We start from the raw sequence: 16,046 nt of genomic DNA on the forward strand, positions 1-16,046 counted from the left end.
TCACCTTCCAGCAGGACAATGACCCTAAGCATACTGCTAAAGCAACACTCGAGTAGTTTAAGGGGAAACATTTCAATGTCTTGGAATGGCCTAGTCAAAGCCCAGACCTCAATTCAATTGAGAATCTGTGGTATGACTTAAAGATTGCTGTATACCAGCGGAACCCATCCAACTTGAAGGAGCTGGAGCAGTTTTGCCTTGAAGAATGGGCAAAAATCCCAGAGGCTAGATGTGCCAAGCTTATAGAGGCATTCCCCAAGAAACTTGCAGCTGTAATTGCTGCAAAAGGTGGCTCTACAAAGTATTGACTTTGGGCGGGTGAATAGTTAAGCATGCACTAGTTCTGTTTTTTTTGTCTTATTTCTTGTTTGTTTCACAATTTGTTTTATTTTGCATCTTCAAAGTGGTAGGCATGTTGTGTAAATCAAATGATACAAACCCCCCAAAAATCTATTTTGATTCCAGGTTGTAAGGTAACAAAATAGGAAAAATGCCAAGGGGGGTGAATACTTTCACAAGCCACTGTACATTTGATGGAAACAACTGATGTTTTTATGCAGATATGAGAATATTCACATGAAAATATGTCGCCAATAGGATGGAAACTGGCTATAGACACCCTAAGCACTATGGCAAGTGTGCTAGTCCAGTGTCACTTTCATTATGCCTGCATATCATGGTTCACCAGCAGCCCAGAACATCTAAACAATAAGCTACAGACCAGCCAAAAAAAGCTTATAAGAATTGTACTTAAAACTCCCCCCTCACACTCATCTCGAGGTCAAGCATTTTAAGCAGCTAGGCTGGCTATTTGTGGAAAAAAATATATTCAACTTGGTCTGGTCCACAGAATTATCATGGACTCAGCTCCCAGGTACCTATCCAACTATTTTTCATTTGTTAGAGATGTCCATCTGCATAATACCAGCGCCAGAGACTTAAATATAAGAGTATCTGGTAAGAAAACATTTTTATATACCGGCGCTGTTGAGTGGAACAAACTACCACAACAACTCAATGCCATACCAACCATAACCACTTTTTAAAAGAATGTCAAAAGCTGGTTAATGTGTGAACAGTATAACCTTTTTTTGTCTGTATCTATGTAATTGTATATGTATCAGTGAATTCTTTGAAAAAAGGGTTCTGCGGCTGTCCCCATAGGATAACCCTTTTTAGTTCCATATATAACCCTTTTTGGTTCCAGGTAGAACTCTTTTGGGTTCCATGTAGAACCCTCTGTGGAAAGGGTTCTACCTGGAACCAAAAGGGTTCTACCTGGAACCAAAAGGGGTTCTTTGAAGGGTTCTCCTATGGGGACAGCCAAATAACTATTTTTGAATCTAGATAGCACCTTTTTTTATAAGAGTGTGCCTTCAGAAAGTATTCATACCCCTTGACTAATTCCACATTTATTTGTGTTACAGCCTGAATTCAAAATTGATTAAATATTTTTTTTTCTCACCCATCTACAGTCGTGGTCAAAAGTTTTGAGAATGACACAAGTATTGGTCTTCACAAAGTTTGCTGCTTCAGTGTTATGAGATATTTTTGTCAGATTTTACTATGGTATACTGAAGTATAATTACAAGCATTCCATAAGTGTCAAAGGCTTTTATTGACAATTACATTAAGTTTATGCAAAGAGTCAATATTTGCAGTGTTGTCCCTTCTTTTTCAAGACCTCTGCAATCCGCCCTGGCATGCTGTCAATTAACTTCTGGGCCACATCCTGACTGATAGCAGCCCATTCTTGCATAATCAATGCTTGGAGTTTGTCAGAATTTGTGGGTTTTTGTTTGTCCACCCGCCTCTTGAGGATCGACCACAAGTTCTCAATGTATTAAGGTCTGGGGAGTTTCCTGGCCATGGACCCAAAATTTCGACGTTTTGTTCCCCGAGCCACTCAGTTATCACTTTTGCCTTATGGCAAGGTGCTCCATCATGCTGGAAAAGGCATTGGTCATCACCAAACTGTTCTTGGATGGTTGGGAGAAGTTGCTCTCGGAGGATGTGTTGGTACCATTCTTTATTCATGGCTGTGTTCTTAGGCAAAATTGTGAGTGAGCCCACTCCCTTGGCTGAGAACAACCCCACACATGAATGGTCTCAGGATGCTTTACTGTTGGCATGACACAGGACTGATGGTAGCGCTCACCTTGTCTTCTCCGGACAACGTGTTTTCCGGATGCCCCAAACAATCGGAAAGGGGATTCATCAGAGAAAATGACTTTACCCCAGTCCTCAGCAGTCCAATCTCTGTACCTTTTGCAGAATATCAGTCTGTCCCTGATGTTTTTCCTGGAGAGAAGTGGCTTCTTCGCTGCCCTTCTTGACACCAGGCCATCCTCCAAAAGTCTTCGCCTCACTGTGCGTGCAGATGCACTCACACCAGCCTGCTGCCATTACTGAGCAAGCTCTGCACTGGTGGTGCCCCGATCCCGCAGCTGAATCAACTTTAGGAGACGGTCCTGGCACTTTTTGGGGCGCCCTGATGCCTTCTTCACAACAATTGTACCTCTCTCATTGAAGTTCTTGATGATCTGATAAATGGTTGATTTAGGTGCAATCTTACTAGCAGCAATATCCTTGCCTGTGAAGCCCTTTTTGTGCAAAGCAATGATGACAGCACGTGTTTCCTTGCAGGTAACGATGGTTAACAGAGGAAGAACAATGATTTCAAGCACCACCCTCCTTTTAAAGCTTCCAGTCTGTTATTCTAACTCAATCAGCATGACAGAGTGATCTCCAGCCTTGTCCTCGTCAACACTCTCACCTGTGTTAACAAGAGAATCACTGACATGATGGCAGCTGGTCCTTTTGTGGCAGGGCTGAAATGCAGTGGAAATGTTTTTTGGGGATTAAGTTAATTTTCATGGCAAAGAGGGACTTTACAATTAATTGCAATTCATCTGATCACTCTTCATGACATTCTGGAGTATATGTAAATTGCCATCATCAAAACTGAGGCAGCAGACTTTGTGAAAATTAGTATTATATATTATTATATTGTGTAAATATTTACACCACTGAGTCAATACTTTGTAGAAGCACCTTTGGTTACAATTACAGCTTTCAGTTGTCTTGGGTATGTCTGTATCAGCTTTGCACATCTGGATTCTTCCTTGCAGATTTTCTAAAGCTTTGCTAAGTTAGATGGGGAGCGGCAGTGAACAGCAATCTTCAAGTCTTTCCACAGCATCCAACGTGCTGAAGACAGCATCCGGCAATGACAGCATCAAACATGCTCAAGAACAGTCTTTTACACTCCATCTCTTCTCCTCTGTCCTACTGTACATTCAACCACATATTGTTGGAGATTTGTACTTACATAACGTTGTCATTTACTTGGAGCTGGTGGTGGTGTGTCAAATCCTTTGGTACTATCAATAGCATTCTTCCAGTTACAATACCTAGCTTGGGTGAATGCATTGTCTGCCTTAGCATTGGCGCAACACAGAACTTTTGACATGGTAAACTAAATGCTGCATCTGCAGTAAACGTGTATTCCAGACACTCTCTTCCTATGAACCAGTTGCTATTAAAATAACGTTTTTGGACAGAAAACCTGCGGCTAGGGTAGGATTCTAGACTAACCTGGGCTGGGTCCTCTGTTCCAAGATCATCAGGAACAGTCGGATGTGGAGGCGGCTGTGGAGCCATTACCCTGGCAGCGCTTGTGGAAGGGTGGGTAGGCTCTACACACAGAGCTAGCTGAGCTCCGCAGCATCATCGCTGTTGGGCTTGGCGGGGGCCTCAGTGGTTTGATGCTACCGAGCACCTCCTTTGTTTGAGTACTTTGGCGAAGCCAAATTCTGATATCCATCGTGGCAAATTAGCTGATCCGAGCTAGCTAAATAGGCTAATAACAGGAACGCTTTTTACAGCTAGCTAAGAAGCTAACTAAATTCGGTAGTGGTGAGGCAGAGTTGAGTGAAGCAGCTTCAACATAAACTTACTTGACCCCGCTGATGACGCAGTGTTGCCAACTCCTCAGTAAGGAAAGTAGCTATTGGCTGTCCTAAAAGTCTCTAAATGACATCATCACCTAATTTGTATAATTGGCCATGTGCATGTAATTGTGATGGACGCTGTATGAGAGAGGAATAACATCGTGGGAGAGACAAAAAGTGAGTAAAAAACACCCTAAATATGTTTAGAACTACAAATGAACTTTCTTCTGTCGATTCTTGTTTTGTTTTTATGTCACAATTCCAACCCTCCTCCTTTAACCGGGCTTGGGACCGGTAAAAGTGACCCAAAAGAGACACTCTGGCGGAGTTACTTTTTTAATTATTATTTTTATTTTATTTATGTATTTATTTTTCTTAAGTTTGGTTTGGTTTTCAACCTTATGGTCCACTTAGGAGCCTACAACAAGTCACAGTAAAACATGACAATTTTTAACCATAACATTTTAATAATTTTTTTGTATACCACGGGGGGCCAGTATGAAAAATGTATGCACTCACTAACTGTAAGTCGCTCTGGATAAGAGCGTCTGCTAAATGACTAAAATGTAAATGTAAATGTATACAATCTACATTAACAATCTAAATGGACCAGAAAGAGACAATAGAAAAAACTGTCAATGGCAATGTGAGAAAATGATGGTAACTAGTCTGGCCCTAATTCAGGTTAATTGTTGTTGTTTTTTAGGCCCCCCCTCCACACACACACAGGCTGTGCTGGCTCACAGAAAGAGTGGGTCATCGTCATTTTGGTCAAGGCTCTCTATGGCAGGTTCAGCAACTGAGGGCACTGACTTAAAAGAGTAAGCAGCTGATGTGCCAAAAAGCTGCAAACATTATCAGGCAGCTGGTGCTCATAGCAAGCCTCACCAGACAGCTTCAGTCCATATCGAATGTACAGGATGGAGTTAAGGGTCTGCAAGGACATCAGATTTCTAAGTTTGCTTTTTACCACACTCATCTGTCTGAATACTCTCTCGACTTCAGCATTCGAGTGTGGCAAGGACAACACAGACACAGCAGCCGGGTTGATATCAGCTGCATCCCTGAACTTCCAAATCTCACTCCAGAAGCCCAGTGTGTTTTTTGTCTCGTTCCATTTGCTAAGATGGATGGCACGCCATTGCTGGACAATCTTGTCTATCTCTGCAGGGGAGTAGCCAAGGAGCTTGGCTATTTTTTTTTATATTTCTCCAGGGTTCTTATTGTGCTTTAGAGTTTCCTCCACATTGAAAACGGACATGTACTGCAATGCTTCGATGTTGTCCGGCAGTCTCACCCTCAACTCATTAGTGAGGGAGATGGTGAAAGCTACACACCGCTTTCGGACATTGTTTTCATCCTCAGGCGCAAGGTGGAGCTCAGCTGCCTTTGACTCAAAAAGGTAACAAAGGTACGGTTTGGGACTGATGTATCCATCTATTGGCCCTTTGAGTACATCAACATTTGCCAGTGGATTCAGCACCCTGCTGCTCACAGACTTGATCAGGCTAACCAAGCTGTCAAGTAGTTTAAGAGGATCTACTTGCTCTCCCTCAAAAGCCTTGATGGCCAACTGTACCTCACCCGGCACTGACTTCAAAAAAGTCAGATACAATATGTTTTGAGGATCACTGTACATGGAGTATAAAACCTCAGCCATGTAGCAGTGTTCACTGGACTTGGTGACTGTGAAATGCAGCCTAAGCTCCTCCCACTGGTCCAAAATGCATGAAACCGCGGGTTCAATGGAGAGCCAACATGTGTGGCACACACCTTGGTTATCTGTAAAGGTTTCTCCCCACAGTTGATGGTCTCATATATGGCCTTGTAGGCCTCCCTGCGCTTTGGAGACACTGAAAACCAGTTATAAGTCTCTCGTACCAAGTACTCCACACTACGGGGGATGGTGTCATTGGAAGCATGACTTACAGCAAGCTGCAGAGAGTGGCACACACAGTGCATAAGAACCAGATATTTGAGGCCATACTCCTCCTTCAGCACTTTATGGACCCCGATTGTTAATCCCCGTCATAACAGTGGCAGTCCATATCCCCAGGAGTTTCTATTTTTTAAGACAACACTTCTCGAGGAAAGCCACAACAGCACGGGCTATAGATTTGGGCGGCAGGTAGCTTAGTGGGTAAGAGCGTTGTGCCAGTAACCGAAAGGTCGCTGGTTCTAATCCCCGAGCAGACTAGGTGAAAAATCTGTCGATGTGCCCTTAAGCAAGGCACTTAACCCTAATTGCTCCTGTAAGTCGCTCTGGATAAGAGCGTCTGCTAAATGAATAACATGTCAAATGTAAATGTATTTGGCATCTCCTCCCTCCAACTCAACAAGCCCCAGAAATGTTGATACAATTGTCTGCTTGGTGTCACTAAAGTACCTTATCACAACCCCCAGGTACTTAGAAACACTTACATCCGTGGACTCATCGAGGAGGAGGCTGAAACGCTGGTCACCCACATCTGCGACCAACTTTTTCAGAAAGTATGGTGCTAGAACACCATTAATCATTTCTGTGCACTTTGTCCTGTGCATTTTGAAGTGGGTAGCAGCAGTGGAGTCTGAGAAAGCAGCTCTATATGCTTCTCCAATGTGATCACATGCCAGCATGGAACAGTGTTCAGCGATAGCTAATGCAATGGTGGCCTCAGCCTTTTTTGCAGAGTCAATTCTTTTAACCATAAATGGCAGCTTGTTTTGGGTGGAACTGTTATAAGGCTTTGCCTTTTGAGTATGTTTTTGAGTTGTCATGTGTTTTTTTACATCACTAAGTTTGGCGTAGTAATCAGCCTTACAATACAGGCAGTATGCCTGTGTATCATCTCCAATAAATGGCTTCAACCAGCCTTTGAATTCAGGGTTTGATTCCCACTCCTTTCTGTATTTTTGAGTGTACAGTTTAGACTGAGACATGATGAGCTAGCCAGCTAGATGTTTAGCTTATGTCACAGAGAGGCACACACACAGTGGACAAGGTGAGTAAGTGACTGAGGCTGTGTGAGTCAAATGCAGTGATTTATTTTTGTGCAGTGATTTATTTTAGACAAAGAACATTTTACATTTACATCCCGCCATGAATGTAAGCCAGGGCGTGATCAGCCAGCGGCAGCTTCCCGCATGCGTGATTCATTTGCAGTCTGGACGCGGAGGGGTGAACATCTCCTGCTCTGACTGCAGCTGGGAGGGGCTGCTGCGCGAGGACTGGGCCGCCTGTGAGTGCTTTGGGACGGGGTGGGGCCCACGGCTGCACCCGCTGCTCGTTGAGAAGAGTAAGAACGATACGTGCTTTCACGTCAGAGTCTCCAAAAGTCTCAAATAACACCAGAAAAAGTCTCTAGATTTGTCGCTAGTCGATTTTTTGAAAATGTGTCACTAGAGGGGTATGAATACTCGCTAAATATAGCGACGAAGTCGCTAAGTTGGCAACACTGTGATGACGTGGATGTCGATTAAGGCAGCCCCCGGCACCTCTCTGATTCAGAGGGGTTGGGTTAAATGTGGAAGAGACATTTCAGTTGAATGCATTCAGTTGCACAACTGACTAGGTATCCCCCTTTCCCTTTCCCTTATAAATACAAATTAAATATTACAGGCAGAGGCATATCACATTATTCACTTAGCCTACCACAGAGATGAGAAGCATTTTTTCAGATTATTCCACATTTAGCTCTATCATCAGAGTTATACAACAAGTAAATACATGCATTTCATGATCAGTAAACATCAGTTGATCATGTAATTTTAGATATGCGAGGGTAGCCAACAATTTGGCATGTAGCTAGCTAGCTAGCTAAGCAAACGTGTCATTTAGCTTGCTTCATCAGAGATTAGGCTTTTGGAAAGAGCTTGAAATTATCAAGTCCTCATTCTAGTAAAGTTATCAGTCGGACTACTGTCATCACCACTATAGATGGCTAGCAAATCAAACAATATTTGGATATAGCCATCTAGTTTATCCCCTGAAAGTTAGTTTGTTAATTAGCCATATTGACATAATCTATTATTAGCCAGCTAGCTAGCCAATTTAAGAGAGGCAGATATAACTCTGAGGAAGGAAGACATCCTGTACAGAGCACCTGGATGTCCTGTTGAAAGATCGAGACTTCTCGGGGAGAGAGTGCACACCCTATTGACCCTGCACACCCTAATTGACAAACAAACAAACCAACAAACAAACCAAAACAAAGGCAAAGTCTTCTCATGCTTTGTTGATTTCAAAAAAGCTTTTGACTCAATTTGGCATGAGCGTCTGCTATACAAATTGATGGAAAGTGGGGTTGGGGGAAAAACATACAACATTATAAAATCCATGTACACAAACAACAAGTGTGCAGTTAAAATTGGCAAAAAAACACACACATTTCTTTCCACAGGGCCATGGGGTGAAACAGGGATGTAGTTTAAACCCTACCCTCTTCAACATATATACAGTGGGGAGAACAAGTATTTGATACACTGCCGACTTTGCAGGTTTTCCTACTTACAAAGCATGTAGAGGTCTGTAATTTTTATTATAGGTACACTTCAACTGTGAGAGACGGAATCTAGAATACAGAAAATCACAATGTATGATTTTTAAGTAATTAATGTGCATTTTATTGCATGACATAAGTATTTGATACATTAGAAAAGCAGAACTTAATATTTGGTACAGAAACCTTTGTTTGCAATTACAGAGATCATACGTTTCCTGTAGGTCTTGACCAGGTTTGCACACACTGCAGCAGGGATTTTGGCCCACTCCTCCATACAGACCTTCTCCAGATCCTTCAGGTTTCGGGGCTGTCGCTGGGCAATACGGACTTTCAGCTCCCTCCAAAGATGTTCTATTGGGTTCAGATCTGGAGACTGGCAAGGCCACTCCAGGACCTTGAGATGCTTCTTACGGAGCCACTCCTTAGTTGCCCTGGCTGTGTTTTTCGGGTCGTTGTCATGCTGGAAGACCCAGCCACGACCCATCTTCAATGCTCTTACTGAGGGAAGGAGGTTGTTGGCCAAGATCTCGCGATACATGGCCCCATCCATCCTCCCCTCAATACGATGCAGTTGTCCTGTCCCTTTTGCAGAAAAGCATCCCCAAAGAATGAAGTTTCCACCTCCATGCTTCACGGTTGGGATGGTGTTCTTGGGGTTGTACTCATCCTTCTTCTTCCTCCAAACACGGCGAGTGGAGTTTAGACCAAAAAGCTCTATTTTAGTCTCATCAGACCACATGACCTTCTCCCATTCCTCCTCTGGATCATCCAGATGGTCATTGGCAAACTTCAGACAGGCCTGGACATGCGCTGGCTTGAGCAGGGGGACCTTGCGTGCGCTGCAGGATTTTAATCCATGACGGCGTAGTGTGTTACTAATGGTTTTCTTTGAGACTGTGGTCCTAGCTCTCTTCAGGTCATTGACCAGGTCCTGCCGTGTAGTTCTGGGCTGATCCCTCACCTTCCTCATGATCATTGATGCCCCACGAGGTGAGATCTTGCATGGAGCCCCAGACCGAGGGTGATTGACCGTCATCTTGAACTTCTTCCATTTTCTAATAATTGCGCCAACAGTTGTTGCCTTCTCACCAAGCTGCTTGCCTATTGTCCTGTAGCCCATCCCAGCCTTGTGCAGGTCTATAATTTTATCCCTGATGTCCTTACACAGCTCTCTGCTCTTGGCCATTGTGGTGAGGTTGGAGTCTGTTTGATTGAGTGTGTGGACAGGTGTCTTTTATACAGGTAACGAGTTCAAACAGGTGCAGTTAATACAGTTAATGAGTGGAGAACAGGAGGGCTTCTTAAAGAAAAACTAACAGGTCTGTGAGAGCCGGAATTCTTACTGGTTGGTAGGTGATCAAATACTTATGTCATGCAATAAAATGCAAATTAATTACTTAAAAATCATACAATGTGATTTTCTAGATTTTTGTTTTAGATTCCGTCTCTCACAGTTGAAGTGTACCTATGATAAAAATTACAGACCTCTACATGCTTTGCAAGTAGGAAAACCTGCAAAATGGACATTGTGTCAAATACCCACTGTATCAACGAATTGGCGAGGGCACTAGAACAGTGCAGCACCCGGCCTCACCCTACTAGAATCTGAAGTCAAATGTCTACTGTTTGCTGATGATATGGAGCTTCTGTCACCAACCAAGGAGGGCCTACAGCAGCACCTACAGTGGGGAAAAAAAGTATTTAGTCAGCCACCAATTGTGCAAGTTCTCCCACTTAAAAAGATGAGAGAGGCCTGTAATTTTCATCATAGGTACACGTCAACTATGACAGACAAATAGAGATTTTTTTTCTCCAGAAAATCACATTGTAGGATTTTTAATGAATTTATTTGCAAATTATGGTGGAAAATAAGTATTTGGTCACCTACAAACAAGCAAGATTTCTGGCTCTCACAGACCTGTAACTTCTTCTTTAAGAGGCTCCTCTGTCCGCCACTCGTTACCTGTATTAATGGCACCTGTTTGAACTTGTTATCAGTATAAAAGACACCTGTCCACAACCTCAAACAGTCACACTCCAAACTCCACTATGGCCAAGACCAAAGAGCTGTCAAAGGACACCAGAAACAAAATTGTAGACCTGCACCAGGCTGGGAAGACTGAATCTGCAATAGGTAAGCAGCTTGGTTTGAAGAAATCAACTGTGGGAGCAATTATTAGGAAATGGAAGACATACAAGACCACTGATAATCTCCCTCGATCTGGGGCTCCACGCAAGATCTCAGCCCGTGGGGTCAAAATGATCACAAGAACGGTGAGCAAAAATCCCAGAACCACACGGGGGGACCTAGTGAATGACCTGCAGAGAGCTGGGACCAAAGTAACAAAGCCTACCATCAGTAACACACTACGCCGCCAGGGACTCAAATCCTGCAGTGCCAGACGTGTCCCCCTGCTTAAGCCAGTACATGTCCAGGCCCCGTCTGAAGTTTGCTAGAGTTCATTTGGATGATCCAGAAGAGGATTGGGAGAATGTCATATGGTCAGATGAAACCAAAAGATAACTTTTTGGTAAAAACTCAACTCGTCGTGTTTGGAGGACAAAGAATGCTGAGTTGCATCCAAAGAACACCATACCTACTGTGAAGCATGGGGGTGGAAACATCATGCTTTGGGGCTGTTTTTCTGCAAAGGGACCAGGACGACTGATCCGTGTAAAGGAAAGAATGAATGGGGCCATGTATCGTGAGATTTTGAGTGAAAACCTCCTTCCATCAGCAAGGGCATTGAAGATGAAACGTGGCTGGGTCTTTCAGCATGACAATGATCCCAAACACACCGCCCGGGCAACGAATGAGTGGCTTCGTAAGAAGCATTTCAAGGTCCTGGAGTGGCTTAGCCAGTCTCCAGATCTCAACGCCATAGAAAATCTTTGGAGGGAGTTGAAAGTCCGTGTTGCCCAGTGACAGCCCCAAAACATCACTGCTCTAGAGGAGATCTGCATGGAGGAACGGGCCAAAATACCAGCAACAGTGTGTGAAAACCTTGTGAAGACTTACAGAAAACGTTTGACCTGTGTCATTGCCAACAAAGGGTATATAACAAAGTATTGAGAAACTTTTGTTATTGACCAAATACTTATTTTCCACCATAATTTGCAAATAAATTCATTAAAAAATCCTACAATGTGAATTTCTGGATTTTTTTTCCTCATTTTGTCTGTCATAGTTGACGTGTACCTATGATGAAAATTACAGGCCTCTCTCATCTTTTTAAGTGGGAGAACTTGCACAATTGGTGGCTGACTAAATACTTTTTTTCCCCACTGTAGATCTTCTGCATAGATTCTGTCAGACCTGGGCCCTGACAGTAAATCTCAGTAAGACAAAAATAATGGTGTTCCAAAAATGGTCCAGTTGCCAGGACCACAAATACAAATTCCATCTAGACACCGTTGCCCTAGAGCACACAAAAAACGATTCATACCTCGGCATAAACATCAGCGTCACAGGTAACTTCCACAAAGCTGTGAACGATATGAGAGACAAGGCAAGAAGGGCCTTCTATGCCATCAAAAGGAACATAAAATTCGACATACCAATAAAAATCTGGCTAAAAATACTTGAATCAGTTATAGAACCCATTGCCCTTTATGGTTGTGAGGTCTGGGGTCCGCTCACCAACCAAGAATTCACAAAAAGGGACTAACACCAATTTGAGACTCTGCATGCAGAATTCTGCAAAAATATCCTCTGTGTACAACGGAAAACACCAAATAATGTATGCAGAGCAGAATTAGGTCGATACCCGCTAATTATCAAAATCCAGAAAAGAGCTGTTAAATTCTATAACCACTTAAAAGGAAGCGATTCTCAAACCTTCCATAACAAAGCCATCACCTACAGAGAGATGAACTTGGAGAAGAATCCCCTAAGTAAGCTGATCCTGGGGCTCTGTTCACAAACACAAACAGACCCCACAGAGCCCCAGGACAACAACAACAACACAATTAGACCCAACCAAATAATGAGAAAACAAAAAGTTAATTACTTGACACATTGGAAAGAATAAACAAAAAAACAGAGCAAACTAGAATGCTATTTGGCCCTAAACAGAGAGTACACAGAGGCAAAATACCTGACCACTGTGACTGACCCAAACTTAAGGAAAGCGTTGGCTATGTACAAACTCAGTGAGCATAACCTTGCTATTGAGAAAGGCCGCTATAGGCAGACCTGGCTCTCAAGAGAAGACAGAGATCCACAAAGAATTCGAAAACAAACCCAATTTTGATAAACTCCCTTATCTACTGGGTGAAATACCACAGTGTGCCATCACAGCAGCAATATTGTGACCTGTTGCCACAAGAAAAGGGCAACCAGTGAAGAACAAACACCATTGTAAATACAACCCATATTTATGTTTATTTATTTTCCCATTTGTACTTTAACTATTTGCACATTTTGACAACACTGTATATATACATTTGAAATGTCTTTATTATTTTGGAACTTCTGAGTGTAATGTTTACTGTTAATATTTATTGTTTATTTCACTTTTGTTTACTATCTACTTCACTTGCTTTGGCAATGTTAACATACATTTCCCATGCCAATAAAGCCCTTAAATTGAAACTGAATTTAATTGGAGTGATGTGTATCGCTCAGCTTCCCCATCGAATAGATGTTGAGCAGGACGTCCCGTTGAAAGAGTGAGAAGTCTCTGGGAGAGAGGGATGTGTACTTTTGTGGATGCAAGGACATCTCTGTCAGGGAAAGCCACTGCACAGATACAGTGCATTCGGAAAGTATTCAGACCCCTTCCCTTTTTCCACATTTTGTTACGTTACAGCCTTATTCTAAAATTGATTAAATTATTTTTTGTCTCATCAATCTACACACAATACCCCATAAAAAACGGAAATACCTTATTTACATAAGTATTCAGACCCATTGCTATGAGACTCGAAATTGATGTCGGGTGCATCCTGTTTCTATTGATCATCCTTGAGATGTTTCTACAACTTGATTGGAGTCCACCTGTGGTAAATTCAATTGATTGGACATGATTTGGAAAGGCACACACCTGTCTATATAAGGTCCCACAGTTGACAGTACATGTCAGCGCCATTTAGCAGACGCTCCTATCCAGAGCGACTTACAAATTGGTGCATTCACCTTATGATAGCCAGTGGGACAACCGCTTTACAATTTATTTATTTATTTATTTTTTAAACTTTTTGTTTTTAATTATATTTTTCAAAAAATATATATATATATTTCTAGAGTATATTTGTAATTTTCATTTTTTTTATATATATATAGTTATTATTTTTATATTTATCGAATGTTTTTTTATTTTATTTTAGATTTTCTCTTTTTCATCTCCTTTTCTTTTTTTTTCTTTTTTTTTACCAAGCCATGAGGTCGAAGAAATTGTCCGTAGAGCTCTGAGACAGGATTATGTCGAGGCACAGATCTGGTGAAGGGTACCAAAAAATCTCTACAGCATTGAAAGTCATTGAAGGTCCCCAAGAACACTGTGGCCTCCATCATTCTTAAATGGAAGCAGTTTGGAACCACCAAGACTCTTCCTAGAGCTGGCCGCCCGGCCAAACTGAGCAATCAGGGGAGAAGGGTCTTGGTCAGGGAGGTGACCAAGAACCCAATGGTCACTCTGACAGAGCTCTAGAGTTCCTCTGTGGAGATAGGAGAACCTTCCAGAAGGACAACCATCTCTGCAGCACTCTACCAATCAGGCCTTTATGGTAGAGTGGCCAGACAGAAGCCACTCCTCAGTAAAAGGCACATGACAGCCCGCTTGGAGTTTGCCAAACGTTACCTAAAGGACTCTCAGACCATGAGAAACAAGATTCTCTGGTCTGATGAAACCAAGATTTAACTCTTTGGACTGAATTTTTATTTATCCTTTATTTAACTAGGCAAGTCAGCTAAGATCAAATTGTTATTTAAAATGACGGCCTACCAAAAGGCAAAAGGCCTCCTGCGGGGACGGGGGCTGGGATAAAAAAATTAAATAAAAATATAGGACAAAACACATCACGACAAGAGAGACACCACAACACTACATAAAGAGAGACCTAAGACAACACAGCATGGTAGTAACACAACATGACAACAACATGGTAGCAACACAAAACATGGTACAAACATTATTGGGCACAGACAACAGCACAAAGGGCAAGAAGTTTGAGACAACAATACATCAAGCGAAGCAGCCACAACTGTCAGTAAGAGTGTCCATGATTGAGTCTTTGAATGAAGAGATGGAGATAAAACGGTCCAGTTTGAGTGTTTTTTGCAGCTCGTTCCAGTCGCTAGCTGCAGCAAACTGAACAGAACCTTTAACAGAATGTGACTGTTAGAACGGGTGTTATATGCCAAGCGTCACGTCTGGAGGAAACATTTACATTTTACATTTTAGTCATTTAGCAGACGCTCTTATCCAGAGCGACTTACAGTTAGTGAGTGCATACATTTTCATACTGGCCCCCCGTGGGAAACGAACCCACAACCCTGGCGTTGCAAGCGCCATGCTCTACCAACTGAGCTACAGAAACCTGGCACCAATTATACGGTGAAGCATGGTGGTGGCAGCATCATATTGTGGGGATGTTTTTCAGCGGCAGGGACTGGGAGACTAGTCAGAATCGAGGGAAAGAAGAATGGAGCAAAGTACAGAGAGATCTTTGATGAAAACCTGCTCCAGAGAGCTCAGGACCTCAGACTGGGGTTCACCTTCCAACAGGACAACGGCCCTAAGCACACAGCAAAGACAACGCAGGAGTGGCTTCGGGACAAGTCTCTGAATGTCCTTGAGTGGCCCAGCCAGAGCCCGGACTTGAACCCAATCGAACATCTCTGGAGAGACCTGAAAATAGCTGTGCAGCGACGCTCCCCATCCAACCTGATAGAGCTTAAGAGGATCTGCAGAAAAGAATGGGAGAAACTCCCCAAATACAAGTGTGTCAAGCTTGTAGCCTCATACCCAAGAAGACTCGAGGCTGTAATCGCTGCCAAAGGTGCTTCAACAAAGTACTGAGTAAAGGGTCTGAATACTTATGTAAATGTGATATTTCCATTTTATATTTTTAATAAATTAGCAATCATTTCTAAAAACCTGTTTTTCCTTTGTCATTATGTGGTATTGTGTGTAGATTGATGAGGGGAAAAACTATTTCATCCATTTTAGAATAAGGCTGTAACGTAACAAAATGTGGAAAAAGTCAAGGGGTCTGAATACTTTGTGAATGCACTGTATATAAAATAAAACATACATGACAAATCGTGGGACTCTTATTTTGAAATTGGAAATGCAGGACTTATTTTGACATGAAATTGACAGACTCTTATTTTGAAATCGGAAAATGACAATTTTATTTTGGCATGATAAATTAGTACTATGGTTTTGAAATTGGAAATTGCATTGCCTATTTTAATGACAAATCAAGGGTCTCTATTTTGAAATTTGAAATCTCAGCACTTATTTTTAGTTTTATTTTGAAATTGGAAATGCAGGACTTTTATTTTGACATGACAAAGCGAGGGACTCTTATTTTGAAATCATTAATGCAGGCAGGACTTTGATTTTGGCATGACCTATCGGGGAACTCTAATTTTGAAGTGTGTTAC

Source organism: Coregonus clupeaformis, chromosome 9 (assembly GCF_020615455.1).
Source record: "Coregonus clupeaformis isolate EN_2021a chromosome 9, ASM2061545v1, whole genome shotgun sequence".
NCBI lineage: Eukaryota > Metazoa > Chordata > Actinopteri > Salmoniformes > Salmonidae > Coregonus > Coregonus clupeaformis.